We start from the raw sequence: 22401 nt of genomic DNA, 5'->3' as shown, positions 1-22401 counted from the left end.
AACCTTTCCTTGAAGAAAATTCAAAACGGAAGAAGAACCTATTAAATCAAAACAACACAAACTTGTTAAATTGAAAACTAAAAATAAAAGTTTCAATCTTTGAAAACTCAAATAAGAAGAACAAGCAAACTCATGACAAAATCGATCACCTCGGTTTAACTGAGAGTGTAGCTTAAATTTCGTTGAACTCTTTGAATACAAAACCTCACAGCATAAATTCCTTACAAAACGAATTTTAAGCAACAATCTCAGTGATAGAAACTTAATTTCATTGAAAAAAACTAAAAACCCTATGAGAAAGAGAAATAAGATAGGGTATTTTTTTTTTTTTTTTTTTTTTTTTTGCAGAAACAAAGAAGTGAGAGAAAGAAGGAACTTTATTTGGGTAAAGCTAAAAATTTGAGGCGGAAACTCAAAATTGGTTTTTTTTTTTTTTTGGTGCAAAATTGTTTCCAAGCACTGAAAGCAGAAGGGGTGGCCTCGACGGCGCGAAATAGACTGATGAAGACCGACGAAGTTTTATCGACTAATAATAGCTGTCTAATAATAGGAATTAGCCATGATTTTTTTTTATACAGTTAAAAGCCATCCTATTCTAGGGCGTCATGTCTATCTTAAAACCTATTCTAGGGCGTCATGTCTGTCTTAAAACCATTGTTTTGACGTGGTGCACACCAATTTCAAACCCCACCTGCTCTTACCTCCATTATTACAATGACAACATTGCAACGCACTACTGGTTCACAATATAACCTTGTAATTAGAACCGAATGCTCCCACCAAGCCTCCCGGTTCGATAACTCCATTAACTTGATCTGACGCACCCCCCCCCCCCTCCTAAGCTCAGTGCACACACCATCACTGTCCTATCCTTCGACCAAGTCGTTTTCACATACATATACTCCAAAATATCCTTCAGAGTAATCCATATATAACCCTGTTTCTCATTCAATATATCAAAAACTCTCAAATACCTCCAGCTGATACTCGTAAAATGGTATGGACTCTTCTTACAAAAATATAAAAAAAAAATCAACTGTCAACTTCGTAAAGGGTATCCTCAACCCCGCCCACATCTGGCCAATACTCACTACCACTGTCTGCATTGGCAATTCATACTCAGGAGTCCTACAAGCTGGAAAATCCCTTCGTAAGTCAGCAATCACCCTAAATTTCAACTTTTTTAACCCCATAATTTCCCTCGTTGTTTGCTCCAGCGACTCCATGCTTCTCGAGCCGCAATGCACCTTACCAGCCAATGAAGTACCCACAACTCCCTGGCTACTACTCGTGCGAATGCTAGATTCGGTCATTTCCTCACTACACCACTACCCTCCTCCCGGTTCGATGATGACTCCTCCATATCCAACAATTCTTTCACACAAGCACCACCCCCCAAACCTCACCAATAGCAACACCTCCTCTGAGCAAACACTTTCCTTCTCACTCACTAACTCTTCTTTCCCTACATGAGTGTCATCATAACTATCACTATCGCTATTTAGACCATATCCAAATATCCACCAATATCTATCTACCATCCTAACAATCCCTACATATAATTACAACCAAAAAGAACCTCTCCTTTTCCTCACCAGTTAAACAACATAACTTTCTCCCTCTCCAACAGAAACAAAAGACACAAACTAGAAAAACAATACCAACAATGCTAAGAAGTCCAAAACGTACCTTGTACCGTGAAGATCACAATGCTTCAAAATCTGCTCCTAGTGACCTTTAGTGCAATCCTCTCTACTAGTATTCCGAAGTTTTCTTCAACTTTACACAGACAGCAACAAAGCCTTTTTCCACCAACTCTTTCCACTTATATATCACACACAGTCACTCCCCAACCGTCCAATCCCCAAAACCGTTATAGCCTTATCAACGTTCCACAAAACGCAACTTTTCGCTTACCTTTCTTTTGGGCGCCAATTTTTCATATCATCATCCTAATCAACAGTCCACACGTTTTTCACCTAACGCCCATCCGTCATTACTGCAGATACATCACCTACCCCACGCTTCGTCTGCCACGTACCCACCTTGAGCTCTACAACAGTCTCTTCATACGCAAAACAATCATTGTAGTTATTACCCCAGCTAGCCCACCTCGCTCTTTGTAACCGTCACATAACGTGCCTTCAGTTATCTATCTTTTCTTTTTCGATCTTGTCAACACGCCTTTTCAATGTTGTTCTAACGAGAGAGGACTCTGTAAGGGACATCCCACCAATCACGTGATGTGCACATGCAACTACTCCCCCCATATAATACGACCCCCAGACGTACGAACGCCCATCACACTCTCATACTCAGCAACACAGTGACTCGTCATTCAACCTCATCTCATGACATCATCACCTACTACTGTCATCATTACCAACTTTATCCTTAAGCCATTTTCCCGCCATAATACATACACCATTACAATCATCCACCATCATTACGGAGAACACCATCATTACACCCTATGCCAACTCAGATAGACCTAAACACCTACAACTGCTATCTGCGTGTCTCTCACATAAGCATGTCATTCATCACGACGGCACATCTGTACTCATCAGTACACATGTCGCACCCGATGCCCACTTCTAATGACTATAAAAGCCACCCTCTAAGAGCTACATGTGGCTTGATTCCAGTCTCACGAACACAGTGCTGGATACGTAGGCATCTTCTTACTCATGAAGAGCAGCCATTAACACCAAATAAAAACATCCCCTCTGTATTATCCCAACTTAAAAGCTAAGAACTAAGTCTTAATCTTTAGTGTAAATTTAGACATTTACAGTGATTAAAATTTTTAAATGGAAAAATGGAGAATGATTTATATAGTGATGATATCATATCTATACCAAAAATTTAGCCTAATAAAATAATTTGTAGTGCAAGATTATGAGTTCCATGTGTCGATGTGCCCTATTTGGGGCAGAAACTTGAGGTCCACAGTTGAGGAATTTTAACTGCTCGAAATTGAAATTTCAAGTCTTGAACTCTTTTTTTATTTTTATTTTTTTAAGTTTTGAACTCTTAAAATTATATTTTCAATTCCAATTTCAAAGGATATATGAAAACTTCCAAATAGTTAATTTTTTGTTTATATTACACAGTACATTTGAATTTCCCACATACATAATGGTAAAAACGAAAATGAGCGAGCCACAATCTTTCAATTTATTAACTATATTCATTCCATGATGGTCTTTAATTAGCGGGACAAAAAAAGGAATAAGAAGAAAAGTTTGATGATCAATGGTGATTAAAAATTTTAAATGGAAAAATGGAGAATGATTTATATAGTGACGATATCATATCTATACCAAAAATTTAGCCTAATAAAAAATTTCGTAGTGCAAGATTATGAGTTCCATGTGTCGATGTGCCCTAACTGTAACCCTTCCCTAGCTATTAAGAACCATACTATATATGTTAAGTTAATTATCTAAAGAATAATGGCCATATGTAAGCACCACAAAGAACTACAGCTGAACTTATGAAAATGAATATATTAGAGGCGTAACGCCATTGCTTCTTGAGAATCGGTAGATTGATAACAGATGAATTGAACTTGTGTACCAGAGAGAGCAACATTAAGAAGGATTGGGAATTTCGAACAAAACATATATGTGAAAATATTAAAAGAGAATTATGCCTCCACATATAAAAAGTAAACTACAAATTAAGGTCTCATCCTCGTTTACTAAGGCGCGATGTGCCGATACAGTTAAACATTTGACGGTTTTTTGCTGGGTAAGTTAAAAATTCTATTAAAAATGTAAAGGTAAGATTACAATGTGAGTGGCAATACCGTTATGCATTCTAGTCTTAAGATAACCTATGATATACATGGTATGGTACCTCCCATTTGTGAATCCATTAGGGTCTTTCCATGTGCTCTATATATATATCCACCAATAGCCATGTTAGAAGTTCTTTTGGCTGTCTTAAGAACCAAAAAGAGAAGGGAAAACAAATCTAAACACAGATGTACCGCTACACGTTGAAAACCATTTTCTAACCGAATTAACATCAGATTAAGCTCATACCGTACCCAATCATCTTAGTAAAATAATATTTCCCTTTGTATAGTATATGATGCTGAGGACTGAGCAGTAGGAAATATCATCTGGCTATACCAGGCCATTTGCCACTGAAATATACTGAAAGAAAGAAATATGGCATAGGATCATCCAGAAATCCAGTATGCCGTACTTCTGAACATTCGATCAGAAGCATGTCTGGTAGAGAATATAAAAAGGGATGCTGAATAGAAACTATCTTGTCAAAATGTATGATGCATACATGGAAGTTTGCATTGGAACTCACCATATTGATATGACATCACATATACCTCTTCTACACTGCACGTTCGTTACCAGTAATTAGACAGTAACCTTTCAAGTTTCAAGTTTCAAGTTTCAACACAACCCTACAATACCAAGTTGCCAACAGCATAAGGAGTGCAAGCTCATTACATCCCTCTCCTGATGATGACTGAAGTATTGAACCATATTACACCTTTGATCTTAAATTACTATGGATACATATACATTGATGGTTTGATTAATTACCAACATGTGGAACATCAAACACAAAAATCGAAAAAATCATAGTAAAATATATTGAAATGTGGTCCTCAAAATTACAGTAAAGCAGAATATATGAAGATCGTTATTACTAAAAATTCCTCCAAAAGGCTAAAAACATGTTACAACGTATATACATGTTCTTACTCATTCTCAACATGGTCCCTTCACCTGTAAAACTGCTTAGGGAAGTATATCTGCACATATATATATCTAGCAAACTATACATGCAATATGCTTGGCTCCTCGCACGCCATCCACGAAGATCATCAAGAATTGATGAACGTTGCAAATGGCATACAGGGAGCCAGGCACATAGTTAAGTACGTATGTTATCACGTGTACTCTTACATTCGATCTTGCCTGCACATTAATAAAAAAAAAAATGTGTGCGTCAACCGGGAAATAGAGTGAGATGATGAAGAGGGAGGAAGAAGAATTGGGGTTATTAAAAAGAACAAGAGTCAGCTGATGGGCTTCATGCCCCACAAACACACATTTTGGCTTTCAAATCCCAACTAACCACCTTTTATGTTGTCACATAACAACCATAGCTGAAGAAACAACACACCACCTCAACCGCCACTTCTTTCCCTCCTGCTTTTAAGTGGGGAAACCTTCACTAACATACCCAAATTTCTGCTAAAGTGAATGGCATTTAGGCTGGTTTATGCGAGAGAACAAATGAAGTTGTGGGGTTGGGATTGCACCCCAGCTGCCACTACATATAGAGATATGGGATAGTAGGGTTTAGAGTTGGGTATGGTTGGGTTGGGGACTTTGGTTTGAGTGAGTGCCCACGCAATTTCCTAAAACTTATGGTTATTGAAATCTCCTTTTCTGGGTAAGAAAAGCATAAGTTGCTTTTCTGTTCTGAAACTGATTTGTCTCCAAGTGCTTGGAATACTTGGGATTCCTTTTAATCTCTCTACTCTTTCAAGAAAACAACTTATGCTCTTTTTCTCTCTCCATCCCTATTTTTCCTTCTTTTCTTTCCGCTTTGTGCCTGAAATAAAGTCATCGAATATCGACTCCATGCTGCTGTCAAAACTCAAAATCTTAGCATATATGATATCATATTGTTTAAATTTTATTCACAATCTCTATATATCTGCCATTTTTACTTCTAATTCACCTGTACTGTGCTGCTTTATCTCAAACTATAATTTCAGATGTACTTCTGCAGTTCTACTTCTACCTAGCTAGCTAGCTATTATTAATGCAGGTATCTATCCTATTTCTTTTTGAATTAGTTACCTCTTCTTCTACATTATTAACAAATACATAGGGGTGTATAGGGCTCATTTTAGCTGCAATATTAGTAATGCTTAGTTTGGGCTTCTGGCCTAATCATAATATGCCACGTGTGCATTCAAACAAGACAAAAAGTCAAGCAAAACTGTATACTCTTCTCAATTTCTATTCTTTCTGTTTTGCCCTCTCCAAAACCCACCGATCCACCACCACCACCCATTTCCTCTTCCAAATGGTTTAACAAAACTAGAAAAAAAAGCAATCTCAATTTCCAAACCTATACTATTAGGATCCTAATCCTAGAGCAATTGGTTCACTTCAAGGGGAATCTTCCTCCAATAATTTACTAACATAATTTGTGTGCCTTTATTCATAATCATCAATAGTTTATATACATTGCACATATAGCTGCTATGGCAGTTACACAACAACCTACAACAGATGGCAATACATAGTAGGATTATTTACATAATTAACTACAGATGGCAGAACCTATTGAACATGTGTCGATCTAGATGCATGCAGTTCCAAATGGTAGAATCATAGTAACCTAACATCTGCTCCCCCTTGAGTCTAGACTTGCCCTCAAGCAGTCTGGAAATCTAGAAAACGAGTAATGAACTCAGTGAAGCTCTCCCAAGTAGCATCCTCAGGCTGTAAGCCTTCCCACTAAATTAACAATTTAGTGATAGCTCTATATATTGTTGTGCTTGAAAATACCACGATTCAGGATTTTGAGTGGCTTCCAAATGAAGGTTGTATTATCAGAAACAGATGGCAGCTGAGAAAAAGCAGTAGTAAGAGAACCCAACTTCTTCTTGAGGCATGATACATGAAAAACAAGGTGAATGCGTGAACCATATGGTAAATCTAATTTATAAGCCACAGTTCCAATGCGAGAGATAATTTGAAAAGGTCCATAGATTCTTGGAGATAGTTTGTGATAGGCACTTACAGATATTAAAAGTTGTCGATAGGGCTGTAGACACAAGAAAACCCAATCACCTACATCAAAATTTATTGCAGTCTTCTTTTTATCCGCAAAGAATTTCATGCGAGTTTGGGCAGCTTGTAAGTTTTCTTTGAGTAGCTTTAAAGTAAAGTCACATTCTCTAAGAACCAAATCAATTGAATGGACGACTGTCGTGCCAGGTAAATTGGCATCAATGCGTGGTGGTGGGCAGCCATATACAATCTCAAAAGGAGTCATCTTAGTCGAAGCATGGTAAGAAGTATTATACCACCATTCTACCCATGGTAGCCATTTACTCAAAGTGGAAGGTTTTTCACCAGCGAAACAACGCAAATAAGCTCCCAAGGAACAGTTTACAATTTCTGTTTGCCCGTCTGATTGGGGATGATAGGCAGAACTTTTGCAAAGTTGTGTACCTTGCATCTTGAAGAAGGCTTCCCAAAATTGACTAGTGAAAACAGGGTCACGATCGCTCACAATCGTTTTTGGCATACCATGTAATTTAGCAACATCTCGTACATAGATTTTCGCCACCAACAAAGTAGAGTAAGGGTGAGAAATGGGACTGAAGTGAGCATATTTTGAAAAATGATCAACTACCACCATGACTGAAGGTTTTTATGAGATGTAGGTAACCCATCAATGAAGTCCATGGAGACATCAGCCCATACTTGATCAGGGAGTGGTAAAGGCTGTAGAAACCCAGGTGGAGAAACCAATTTAGACTTGTTTTGTTGACAAACATCACATTCAGCCAAATATTTTTTTGTGTTACCCTTGAGAACTTTCCAATAAAACTTGCAAGCTACCCTTTTGTAAGTAAGTAAGAAACCAAAATGTCCACCAATAGCTGATGAATGGAATTCGGCTAAAATTTTTGCACACCATGGTGAGGAACATGGAACTACAATGCGTCCATGATAACAAAGAACACCATCCACTATAGAATAATGGGGATCAGGTGTAGAATAATAATTAAGACGATTGATAATGGCAATTGTATTAGGGTCCTTGTAGCAGTCATTAGAGATTTCTTGAAGAGCAGAGAAAATAGGTAAGGAAATGGCAAGGAGTTATGAATTCTCCACTTGTCGTGAGAGAGCATCTGCTGCTATGTTTTCTGTTCCCCTTCGATAAAGAATTTCATAATCATACCCCAATAACTTGGTCACCCATTTCTGTTGTTCACAAGAAGTGATACGTTGCTCCAAAAAGAACTTGAGACTGCGATGATCGGTTATAATCTTAAAATGCTTGCCCAAAAGATATGGCCTCCATTTGTTCACAGCATAGACAATTGCCAACATTTCCTTATCATAAATAGAGAGGTTTAAATTCTTTTAGGATAAGGCTTTGCTTACGAAGGCTATTGGATGACCTTCTTGCATCTAAATAGCACCAACACCGGTCCCTGATGCATCACATTCAAGAATAAATTCCTTAGAAAAATTTGATAAAGCTAGGACAGGAGTACTTGTCATTACATGTTTCAGTCTTTCAAAAGCAACTTCCGCGTCTGGAGTCCAACAAAAAGAGTCTTTCTTAAGCATGTTAGTTAACGCAAATGCAATTTTTCCATAATCTTTCACAAATTTTCAATAGTATCCAGTAAGACCAAGGAATCCATGTAAAGCCTTCAAAGAAACAGGTTTAGGGCAAGCAAGAACTGAACAAATATTTTCTGGATCAACTTGCACTCCATTGTGAGAAATAACATGCCCTAAATAATCAATAGACGTTGTTGCGAAGCAGCACTTAGATTTTTTTAACAAACAATTGATGTTGGTGGAGACGTTGCAAAATCTAAGAAAGATTTTTAGCATATTCGTCAATAGATGGACTGTAAACAAGTATATCATCGAAGAAAACAAGCACAAACCTCCTTAAATAAGGCCAAAATATGTCATTCATTAGACTTTGGAAGGTGGCTAGTGCATTCGACAGGCCAAATGGCATAACAAGGAATTCATAATGCCCATCATGTGTACGGAAAGCCGTCTTAGAAATATCTGGTTCATGGAGACGAATTTGATGATAGCCAGAACAAAGGTCCAACTTTGAGAAAACAGTAACTCCATGTAACTCATCAAGTAGTTCATCAATTACAGGAATAGGATATCGATCTTTAACAGTAATATTGTTAAGAAAGCAATAATCTATACACATACGCTAGGAACCATCTTTTTTGTGAACCAACAAAACCGGAGAAGAGTAGGGACTAACACTAGGATGGATTAGTCCTACATCAAGCATCTCCTTAACCATTTTCTCAAATTCAGTCGTTTTGAAAATAGGGATATCGGTAAGGACGAACATTGGTTGGTGAGCTTCCTGGAATTAATGGTATTCGATGAGCATGTGCACGTTGAGGAGGCAGTCCTTTCTGTTCACTGAAGAGATCTTTGAATTCTGTAACAATCTTTAAGATGGTTGGTAGTAGGGTAGAGTCATCAACTGGTGGAGCATTTTTCATGAGTTTGGAAAAGAATTCCATGAGTGGCCTGTAACAATAAGCGATGAAGCTCCCCACTGTTAGTGGTAGGTTCAATAGGAGAACCATTTCCAACTAACGTATACGTCTGTTTCTTGCTAACAAAAGACATAATCAATTTATCAAAGTCCCATGTTATTGCTCAGATTGAGAGATATGTTTGTACATTTCCTATGACTTAAAACAACTCCACCGTTGGCTATGGTAACATGAAAAGGTTCTGAATTATGTACCAAGCATCCAGATTGCCGAACTAAAGAGGGATTTATAAAGTTGTGAGTTGAACCTGAATCAACCAAAATTGTTACCTTACGCCTTTTTAAGAATCCAGTAAGGCGCATGGTATGTCGCTAATTTGTGCCTATGATTGCATGAAGAGAGATAGCAGGTTCAGATGTATCACCACACCCTTCAACTTCATGTTCTTCTTCTTCCTCTTCCTGCCTTTCACCACCCTCGAGAAGGAAAAGTTGTGGCCGCTTGCAATGATGTCCAAGTTTGAACAATTCATCACAATTAAAGCATAAGCCTTTCTTCCGACGTTCTTCTCAGCGTATGTGAGTTTTCAAAACAGAGGAGTGGTTGTATTGTTGGAAGTAGATCCAGTGATAGATTTATTAATTGGGAACTTATTGAAAGGTCTTCGCACAGAATATTGCATTACCTTAACTGCTTCTTCTTGGTCAATTGCCAACAATGCTTCAGTTAAAGTAGCAGGATAAAGGACGTGAATTCCAACTCGAATATCTTCTCTCAAACCCAAAAGAAAGCAACTAATAAGGAATGACTCGGGCAAGTTGTTAACTCAATTGGCAAGTCTCTCAAAGAGGGTTTGAAACTCACATACGGTGCTAGTTTGTCTAAGTTTTGAAAGAGCACCACCATGGTCTACAAACTCACGATAACCAAACCGAGAACAAATAGCTCTTATGAACTGGGGCCAAGACATCAGTCCAATTGAACGGTGTATCCATCGATACCAACCAATAGCATCTCCAGTTAGATGTACATCAGCAAGTTGAACAATTTATCATTTTTAAATGATTCAATTCTTGGTACTACTCAACACGGAAAATCCAACTTTCTAGATCATATCCTTCAAAAGTCGGGAAATCGATGCGCAGAGAACGACCTTATATCAGCGGCCCTCCTTGAAAATTTCCATCTCTCTGATTTGCAACAACATGACTAGTTGGTGTTGATTGGTTTGCAACCAAACGTTCCAGACTTAATTGAACAGATCGCATGGTTTCCTTCACTTCTTTTACATCACTGGTCAAACGATCGAGTCGAGGCTCGATAATTTCAACTCTATCATGTCGTCTTTTGCAGTAACCATTGTAGAATGTAGATATCATCAGGAACAAAATTGCTCTGATACCATATATTAGGATCCTAATCCTATAACAATTGATTCACTTCAAGGGGAATCTTCCTCCAATATTTTACTAACATAACTTGTCTGCCTTTATTCATAATCATCAATAGTTTATATACAATGCACATATAACTGCTATGCCAGTTACACAACAACCTACAACATATGGCAATAGTAGGATTATTTACATAACTAACTATAGATGGCATAACCTATTGAACATGTGTCGATCTAGATGCAGTTCCAGATGGCAGAATCATAGTATCCTAACATATACTCATTTTTTGTATTAAAATTTTTTCTAAGATCAATGGGTTGTGTTCAAAAACTCAAAATTGTAAAAGCCCAAATTTGTTTTCTATGTTTTTAAGATTGATGCTAGTTGATGGACAATACTTGATAGTGATTGGAAAATTCATACTTGCTTCAATTAATTAGATTGGATAATTTGAGAGAGTTGTAGGAAATGGGTGGTGCTAGATTTGTGGGTTTTGAGGAGAAGGTTGAAAGAGAGGGCAGAATAGAAAATATATAATTGAAAACAAGACTCATATTTGATTGACTTTTTGTGTTTGTTGAATGTACACATGGTGTGTTCCGATTAGCCCAGAAACAAACTAAGCATTACAAAGATTGTAACAAAATTGAGCCCGGGGTGTCTATGCATGTAGAGCACTAGATTGTACATTTATTACCTTTTTTTTTTGTTCCATATTTAACTTGTTGGAAATGTAGTTTTTAAAATGCAACACTGGGTGCCCGACTAGCCGGGGACATGAACTCCAGATGCTGGTACCAGCCCATAGTTTACGCATGAACAACGCCCGGCCGTCTCGCTAAGCAAGCATCGCACTAATCTGAGATTCCCAAGAGACTCAAACTTGAGACCTTGAAAGCGTGGTGCATTTTGACCAACTAGGCTAATAGCTAGCTAGAACTACTTCACCACAACCAGATTCTTGATTAATGGGTCTGAGAACAGGAATATGAGGTCGCTTCAACTTTTTAGACCATTAGATTTGAAACTAAATCCTCTTAGACTAAATTGTGGGTCATTCTTTGATTCCTTTCAAAACATTTAGACTTGACTCCCATGTCCCATAGGAAATTCTGATTTTAGATGTCATAGGCACATTCTTAGATGGACCCCACCAATGAATCGATGACAAACCCAAGATCCGAGTCTTCAACTAAAGCCCAATGTCTTGCACACTTCCAGTTTGAATGACCAGTTGGCCGTTGCATTTCTTTTGGAGCATTGACCAATTCTTCCGTAATAAAATGATCGGGAATGCGCAAGGGGTTTTGATTTCAAGTTTCCTTCTTTTAATTGTACTTACAGATCTTGATTTTACATGATGAGATTGGAATTCTGGAAGTAGAAGACAGTTCGCTATATTGAAAGAACTGTACAGGAATGAACAGTTTCAATAAAACATAGGGACCCAGATGAATAAAATGAGGGAATATTACAACCCAAAATTATTCAAAATTTCAAACCACATAGTGGCATTATTTGTGGCATAGCTTTTTCCTTATAATTGCGACTGTGACAAGTAATTATTTTCCTCAAAGCATCTATATATGGACTCCCCTAATAATTGACCAAACTTAGATTTAAAATCTTTAATTTATCTAATTAAACATACAGTAAATAATTAAATGAAAATCAACATATAGTTGTGAATTTTGGCACCATGGTGGTTTTCATATTCCAAAATCAGTTCCATTTGAAAAGAAAAAGAAGAAAACAAACTTTGCTAAGTTGGACAAATCTACGCGATATATATAGTCGAGATATTTTCTAATTGGCACTGAATCAAGTACATAAAATATGATTATGCAGGGAGTAATACATAACTAGCACATAGAACGTACAAATCAAAATTTTAAGCAACAAGGTTGCTTGTTGCTTAATGCTTATAATTAACCAGAGATTTGCATGCTTATTCAGTTAAGGGCCAATGACAAATGAATGAAAGAAGAAAAATAGATTCGAACCACATAGTGGGTAAGGTTTGGGAACTTGGGATATGTGATGTTGAGTGAATATGTGTGATTGGATGGCTGTGGTACGTGGTCAAAGAAAGCATACAAAAGTGAGACAGAATCAAGCAAAGCAAAAACAAAGCAGTGAAAGCAGCGGGTCGAGCTTTGTAGTTTGTAGGTGGAGATAGAAAAAGCTGCTGTACACGAGATATGGTGTTTGTTTCCCTAAATAGTTAAGTATATATGGTTATAAATTGTAAAAGTGAAGAGATTAAAAATGGTTAGTTACTTGACGCTTATAGGATTGGAAGGAACAAGTTGGGGAATCCATTTGTCTGACGTAAAATGCCTTGGTGTTTGGATGGGAGTCCTTAAAGCTCAGATTCTCTCTTACTCTTCTGTTCTTTTTCACTGCTCTTCTGCAGGCTCTAATGCTATTGCTCGTTTTCCCGTGCATCACGTTCGCATGCTCTCTTGAGTTTTACCACCTTCCAAGTCAAGACCCACCTTAAAAACTAGTTAAGTCCCCTTTTTTTTTATCCAGGCACTTGCTCTCAAGTCTCACCACCCTTCGATCTTATATATCTCTGTCTTCAGCCTCATGCCTTCATCACATTCGATTCGACCCTTTTATCTCTTTGTCTTTAGCTTCATCACATTTTTTGATACTATACTTGAAGACCTTGCATGTGGAGACCTTGCATGTGGTAAAATTGGATTAGTCTATGGCTCCATGCCCATGGTTCAAAATTAGAATGCTTGATCAAACTATCAAAGTGTCCAACAAGTGTTTCATACAAAAGTGTCCAACCTCACTTATATCTAATGGCAAAATAAATGAGATCTACACTGAATGCTTGCGCCAAGAGGCGGCAATTGGGCCGGGCATCCCCGCCGTCCCTAACATATATTTCGGGCCAAACATATATTTGGGCCGGACTGGCCCAGTCCTAATCCAATATCGGGCCGGGTTTATAATTGAAATGCTAAGCCCAAACCCTGCCCTTAGTCCCATCATATATAGGGCTTCGGGTCGGGGCTTTTCGCATACAAATATTGTAGGAAATCGTTAACTGAAAAAACATTTGTTCTTTATTTGTCTTTTTACACTAAAATTTATTATTTTCTAGCATATAATCTGTAATTCTTATCCCAATAAATACATGTTTCCTAACTTTACTAGAATAATGTAGGCCCGTATATACACACCAGTTCTTTTGAAAACTTGCTCAATGATCATAACTACACATAATGATAATTTCTAATAATTCGTTTTAATTGGGAGAAAGGATTCCCGTTTTAGTTGCTAACCGTTTTAATTTCCTAACAAATTATTTTAATTAAGTTTTAAAGTCTTATTTTTTTAATTGTGGGAGAGATTCCATGTTAATAGTTGACTTAATTTAGAAGTGTAATTCTTGTTTTAATAGGAGAAGTATTTATTGTTTTAATTAGAAATGCTAGATTTTTTATTTTCAATAGGAGAGAAATTCCCATTTTAGTAGGTTAAGGAAGTGCTAGAAATTTCTATTTTCAACAGGAAGAGAATTCCCGTTTTAATAAGAGATGACGCGAAATTTTAATAGAGCTCAAAAAATATCTTTTGTAGGAGCTTTAATATTAAGATACTAGGTAATGCCCGTGCCTTTGGCACGGATTGTTTTTGAATTTCTTGATTTGCATTGATTTTTTTAATATTATTTATTTATTTATTATTATTTTTTCTTGTTTAGATTCACTAATATTTTCTCCTAGCCACAGTTTTAACAAACATCATCTCTATGTTCGTCTCTTATTTAAATAATAATTATTGATTCATTATTTTATGATTTTGGTACAGTTTTTTGTCTTGAACATATATATTTTAATTCATGTATTTTTCATAATTTCAAGAAATAAAACAAAAACAAAAAGTACTTGTGAAAAATTCATCCGACCGAAACAATTTTGACTAATATGATACATTAAGCGTGCTTGTCCACAAACTTTATACATCACACATGTTTTGGCAATATGTATCCCTAGCATGTATATACACCCTCCTAATGATTTAGTTTCGATATTAAAAATAAAATAAAATAAAATAAACTACAAAAAGTAATAATAATAAATATATATATATATATATATATATATATATATATATATATATATATATATATATATATATATATATATATATATATATATATATATATGATTACAAAATATGAATATGATATCTGGCTCCAGCTAGCCATGAAGGCACAAATTATGTTGTCGTCTTTTTATCTTTGGTGCTATCTCTACACATCTATGAACACCATGTCTTAAAGAATTTTGGCAAAACCTTTTTTGTGTTTGTTACTTTGGGATATTGAAGCAACACAACCACTGTTGACATTGAAAATGTAAACAAAAACCTATGCAAATTGCAAATATACCAAAGTTACCGGGCAGGGTAATTGAACCATACTATACAATTGAGAATATTCATCGCAATGCTTAACTACACTTTGAGCAATCCTTTTGCACATTGTAAGGTATATCAACAAATGTTAATTTGTTGATCTTGTTCGACTCATGACGGCACACCGACTCATCTCTTACTTCAAATGTCGGTAAAAGTATAAGACATGAAATAAAAAATAGAAAAAGATTTGTGTCAAATTCACTCTACAAAAATTATTTTGAACATACTTCATGATTTGAACATGAAATTTTGTAGTTCAAAAGAAACTTAATTCATATATATATATATATATATATATATATATATATATATATATATATATATATATATATATATATATATATATATATATTTCCTAAATTTCATAAATTGATTTCATTTTATGGTTTTGAATTGTTTTTTGTTTATTTCATTTTCGTTAACTCATAGTTTTTCTATAATTCCAACTGTTCATCGAGACGATGTAAACCAACTATCCATTTTAAAGTGTTGCATAATGGTTTTGTCGTCCTCATATTTTAACGTCTCGCATGTTATTGACTGAGATTGAAATCCAACTATTTTAGAGTATGTCTCATCCTATATTTTAACCAGTTAACTCTGTAGTAATATCCAATTCATACTTGTCATAACTTTCCGATCCGTTTTTAAATTCTTATAAGCTATCAATTAAGAAATTAAAATACCCATGAAAAAGCCTCATTGAACTGTTGATCATCTCTATAAGAACTTCTCAATAAACTTGTTATTTTTTATTTTGATTTTTTCGTAGACTTGTCTTTTAATAAATTGCCTTTGGAAAAATGGTAGAAACCTTAAATAATTTGCTAATTTTATTTTAGTATTTTAGATAGTCTAAATCTTTGGCATATAGTGTAATACCCTGGCCCGTGTGGGAATATACTGCATCGCCTAGCCCGTGAAGCGAGGTTGAAACAGTACTTGAAAGGTCGTGAGCCTCACGTGGGGCAAGGGTAAGCCTCATGTATGAATTCTAGCATCTATGAAGTTGTTTGAGATCTGAGACATAAGTAATTCATCCGCCAAATCCCAACATAGAGATTTTTTTTTTCCGGATTTATGGATTCATGGAAACTATATATGTAGTGAAGTTTGCTCATGTAGGAGTAGTCATAGGATGAGTGGCCTCCTGAAAACTTGTTGTCGGTGTCAAAAACCTCACTTGTGGTGACTATGTGGGAACAATCGATGTGTAGGATTTTTTATTCCTTAAATATCAACTTTGATAATAAAAAAAAAAAAAATGAAAATTTTGATTGAACTGAGTTCTTTATTTTAATTTTTGAAATATTGCTAAAAGCATTAATTAATTTGATATTATTGGAAAATTATTTTTTTAATTACCTAATTAAACCATTATTTATTGATTTGCAAAATTAATAAAAAAAATTTAACTATCATTATTTATTGATTTAATAAATTAATGAAAAGTTTTAATTACTAATTAAACCATTATTTATTGATTTGCTTAATTAATAACAAATTTTAACTGTCATTATTTATTGATTTAATAAATAGAAGTCTTAATTACTATTATTTGATTTGGTAAATTAATGGGAAGTCTTAATTGCCATCAAACTCCAACACGTGGCGGAACGGTGGCCCTCGATTTATACCCGCTCATATTGAATCCCAGCCGTAGGTCATAAAACTTCCCTCCCTTGTTATATTAGATAGATTTCTATTCTACTAAGTCTCCAATAATTGTTTTTCTATCTTGTTCATGCTATAAACACAAAGTGTAGTAAAAATGAAAACAAATAATATGGCTTGTAACTAATGTTACAAGATAATTGATTATCGAATAAAAAAAATGTTACAAGATAATTAGCCACTACAAACAAGGTTCTGAAGTTCCACCTCATATTGCCAAAAAAAGATTAAAAACATGAGTCGAATGTAATCTGATAATACATTTAGTTCTCAGGAAAATTAGGGCTTGTTAAGAGGGCTGGGCTTCGGGTCGGGCTTCGGGTTTTGTATACAAACCCAAGCCCTTAATATGTAAATTAGGGACGGGTCACGGTTTCATGTTGGGCCTTGCTTTTTTGGCCTTGGACCATTTTTTTTAAAGGTCAGGTTTCAAGCTTCGAGTAAAATTGCCCCATCTACTTCTCCCAAACACACGTTATTGACTGAAGATTTAGTTGCTACTGCTACTACTATTTCCATTCCCTAATATCTTTGACTTGGAGATGAAACTCTGAAGGCGTTGAATGAGATCTTAACTAACAAAAGTATACATCGTTTTTAAAACAAGTTTTCATAGACAATGTGGAGGCATAGTTTTGGTCTGCTAAAAATGGCGCATCGGTAAGAGCTAGTCTTTGGGTTAGGTTCCCTTCGGGGCGATGAGCCTTCAGGCAATGTAAACCTTTAGGCTAGGGTCTTTCAGTGTAACCGGTGTGGGTCTGCCTTAACCCTCTAAATATTTCAAGAAAAATAAAATAAAATAAAACTAACCAAAATACACATCTTTTAATTTTTAAATTTCTAACCTTTCCAAATTTGCTTATAATGTTACAAAAAATTAATGGCATAAAAAACAAGAGAAAAATAATAAAACGGAAAACTGGAACCTAACTGAAAATTTAGGAATTCGTCAATCAATGAATTTTATTTATATGTGGGAACATGTTGTACGTGGGCTTGTGGGACGAATAAGAAGTTAATTTAACACTTGTCTTCATTCTCATTCTTACTATGGTTAACCTTTATAATCAATTTTATATGGCAGCTAATTATTGTAGAATCTATTAATATATCAACTTGCTAAAATCTTGAAAAGCAAAAGAAAAAAGGTCATTCAATTATAAATAAAATCTTGAAAAGAAAAAGTCAAAAGTTCATTCTCATTCTTACTATGTCCACTTATTTAACACCCAAAATGAAGGCAAGTAATGGAGTTACTTACAACCCAAAAAATAAATAAATAATAAATAATAATAAATTAATTAAAAATAAAAAAAAAAAAAAAAAAAAATCACTACAAAAAAAGGAAAAATGGTTAAAATTGTTGTAAGGGATTAGATTATTGAATATAACAAAAGGACAGAAGAAACAAGAACAATCAAGGAGTGTGAATACACTGTCCTTAAGAAGATATTTCACCCTCTCAGATGGTGTAAAGGCTTCACAGGCATCTATACTCACATGATTCAATGACTAAATTAAAGTAAACTAAGATACACTTCAATAGCCTACTCTACTAGAACAACAACACAACTCTTTTTGGCGGCTAAGGCTTGAATGAAAGATGAGATGGGTTTAGGTCTCAATTATTGAATATCTATGGTTGATGACGACAAGCCTTTAAATAGAGGTTCAAGTCACTCACAAAGAGTACACTAACCAATGTGGGACTATAGCAATGATATAGACTGCGAAATTAGTTTCCAAGAGTACCAACCAATGTGGGACTATCACACAAAATACAAGAAGAGAAAGAACACACTTGTTTATCTTATTAACCAAGCTCACATAAGTAATTTGAATACTAAAAAGAGAATTCCAACAATCCCCCACTATTTTAGAATAGGATATAACAAAAGGGTTAACGAAGTGCCAGAGAGAATCAAAATTACAGTGCATAAAATATTGGTGTCTTACGGGCTTGAACCAGTCCTAGGACAACAAATCATATCTCACGTGAAATAAATGGTAGAATAAAATCTTTGAACCAACATTCCCTTGTAGAGAGATAGAGGACATGCACCCACACTGCTTTTTCATTGTATTGTTTGTTGTGCGTTGTTGCATTTTTTGGCCCTGCGGTGCCTGTGCTACATGAATGTTCTAGAATACTTGTCTAAATATCCATAAGAACTGACCCAATTCTACATTCATATGGGTGTATTTCCATCAGGTGTACATTGCAGTTTAAATACATCACCTTATTAAAATATGGGCTATGGAATCCATTAAATAAGAGTTAAATAACTCATCCTTACTCACTGCAATTCTAGTTATACAATATATACTATAGTATCATCTCGCCGTAGGGTAGGACGTCTCATAAATAAATAAGACGGTAGTACTACATGATGACGAAGTGACTTGTTTTTCCTTTTGAACCTACATTATGGGATCTCTAATCACATAGGTAGGGTTACCGTCAGTGTCGCCCTATATATGAGCATAAGTCTCATCCCCCTCAACGTATAACCACTTGCCTCCAAAAGTGGCGTGGTCAGACACATGGCCAAACTAAGTCTGACCTAATGTAATCTCTAGCAGCTGTTTGATTACATAATTATATCGTAGACTTATGTCTATTTTTCCCATTACACACATTTCTTTATGTTTTAGCTATTGCAATGCAGACAATTGCAAAACTTAGACACATAAGGAGGCTTTAAAAAGCCAATGGGAAGATTTTCCAAGAAGTTAGTTATTAACCCACTAAGCCTCAGCACATGCCTTCTCTAAGGTGATCAACTTGAATAATATTATCCAAGACACTCAATCTCCACCAAGGGTACTACATAAACACTGCTGGATCTATTTTATAACATATTACCCTTCCGACAATAATAGAAATATACTAAATATATCAGTCCATAATCAATGGCTCTGCTATAGTACTTGGATAATCCGACAATATACTTCCAATGTTCCTTATAAGGATAATGGGTTATCAGCTCAGTATGCCATTAACATAAGCATTGTCATGTCTCACATAATCCATCAAGTACAATAGGTCACCAATGATTTTGATATATTTAGTATGAAAAACACAAGTAGAATATTTTTTATTAGATGGATATTTGCCACAAATAAAAGGTGTCAACACAGGTTTACTTTTCAATATATTTCTACTAAGTGCTCTAACAACATGACGAGACAACCATGAGTTATAATTCCTATATTCGCCAATCATTCAATTCTATAATACCCGAAATTCTCCTATACCATCCGGCCGGTCTGTTTTAAAGTACTTTGTGGGCTACAACCATATTCAAGCGTCAATATCTCGACAATTGAATATAGTAATAAATAGTTATAGAAATGAGATAAACAACATAATGAACTATCATTTCTTCAATGCTTGTCTATTATGTGTTTCAAATAGGAATTTTTCTATCTCGTAAACAGTCTCAATGCTAGCACTTATGATATTAAATCATCTAAACAAAGAGATATTAACACATATGTGCCTTACTTTACTCAAAAGAAAGTACACATTTATCAATATCGTTATTTTGATATCCAAAATATACCAATATACTGTCGATTTTTTATTTTATTTTATTTTTTATTTTATTTTTTAAGTTTGGTTAGGCGTATTTGGTTCATAAGCCCAACTGCTAAAAGTCTTTTAGTGAAACAAAAGAACAGTGTTACGGTAAGTTTTTTCTTTTTTTTCCTAAGAAAAAAAGCCTTTTTGAGGAGGCTTGCCTAGGGCCACCCAAACCTCAGAGCCGGCCCTGTTGAGAACATCAGAATAACAAACGGTAATAATCTGAAGGTTATTGTTTTCTTAAGCTCTTATCTAACAGATACTTGGCACATCTAATTCATGATCCCACTGATGACTTAGGATTCAAACACAGAGATGAGTAGATCAGAGGACAACCTTAATAGTTATTCATCGTCATGAACGACACCCAATGTAAAAAGGAAATCATAGAGGACCACTAATGCTCATTTTTATTGGGTTACCAGAGAGGTATCTTCTTTTGAATGGTTTATAGGTGTTATGAATTAACTTGTAGAAATGGATAAAAAAGCAGGGCTAAGTATATTCTTTTGTTATTACTTCAACCTTTGAAAACATACCCTAGAAGATCACATGAAAATAGAATCCCAATAGTATAGGACTTCAAATTTCTATGTTAAAGTTACCGATTGATCGACAATTGGTCTGTCTTTGTTATCATACTCACTGAAACAGGGAGTAATTGAGCTTCATAAATATTATCTTACTAGTGTTTATGAGGAAAGGGTTATGATGCAAGATCGACCCTTCTCACAATGGCCCAAGCTTTGAACCATGACATTGGTATACTGTATGGTGCTCGTGTAAGACTTTCTACGGTTACCTTCACATTCATGGAAGCTAACGTTAGGGATGTTGATGTTTCTCATGAAGAGTAGTAAGTCTTAACCTTCTTTCCTAGTGATTTAATTTGATTTTTTTTTTTTTTTTTTTTTTTTTTTTGGGTTTTAAGTAACTTTGCCTTTATTTTGGGTGTTAGATAAGTTTGGACACATGTCCAAATATTTTTGTGAGGTGTAATATGGCAGTAATGCTAGACTGACCCACTTATTTGACCTACTATTTGGACCTACTGATGTGTCAAAAGTCATAATCATTAGTTTACATAGAGATACGTGTCCGTGTGTATTGTAATGCAAACTAACGTTATCCAAATAGTGAGTCGCAATAGTAGGTCTAAAAAGTAGGTCCGTGTAACACTATTCGTAATACGGGGTGGTTTTCCACCCGGGTGGAGAAGTTCCGGACTCAATTTTTAAGAGTGTTAAAAAGACAAAAGACAGATTAATTAAACAATTTAAATTCCTTCTAAATAGTAGGAAAACTAGATTTTGAACCCCGGGCATACGCTCGAGATCTTTTAAATATTTTGTCTCTTAAAACTGAAATGTTCGATTAATGTTTTAAAAAAAACCATATCAAGAAAGAGAAGCCTCTATTCCTTTATTCTTTATCATCTTCTACATAGTGTACTTCAAAATTTTCAATGTTGTTTCTATCATTAGTTGTGTGCCAAATAATTCAATATTATTTCCATGTTGAAATAGAGTTTACAAAGATAAACTTTCAAAACCATTATGCTGATCATTCTTGTGACTTGAATTGCATGGAAAAATGGTCTGCAGCTTGATATGTCATTACTTTTTGTATGCCAAACCCCAAGCACAATATACTTTAAAATGAATTCATATACGTGCTCAATTGCATTTATGATAATTAGTGCTCTAAGAGAGTCATCTAATTCAATAGTCTCATTTAAGCTACGCCAACCACAATAGTGTTTATTACTTCCTATTGTAAGAACATCCCTTTATGATATACTTGAGTTACTATAAAATGCAATAAGAACCTCCCTTTATGTGTTCCTAACTAGTGAGTCATGTTCTATTAATGTGATATCTACTATCTATATACTAAAGCAGATACCTCCAATAAAGAATTTTCTCTCTCCTATGTGGCACTCTAATATGAGAGTTAGTCTTTTCTCTCTCCTATGTGGCACTCTAATATGAAAGATAGTATTTTCTAGGAAC

This window comes from Coptis chinensis, chromosome 8 (genome assembly GCF_015680905.1).
Source record: "Coptis chinensis isolate HL-2020 chromosome 8, ASM1568090v1, whole genome shotgun sequence".
Taxonomy (NCBI): Eukaryota; Viridiplantae; Streptophyta; class Magnoliopsida; order Ranunculales; family Ranunculaceae; genus Coptis; species Coptis chinensis.
This window is presented reverse-complemented; position numbering follows the sequence as displayed.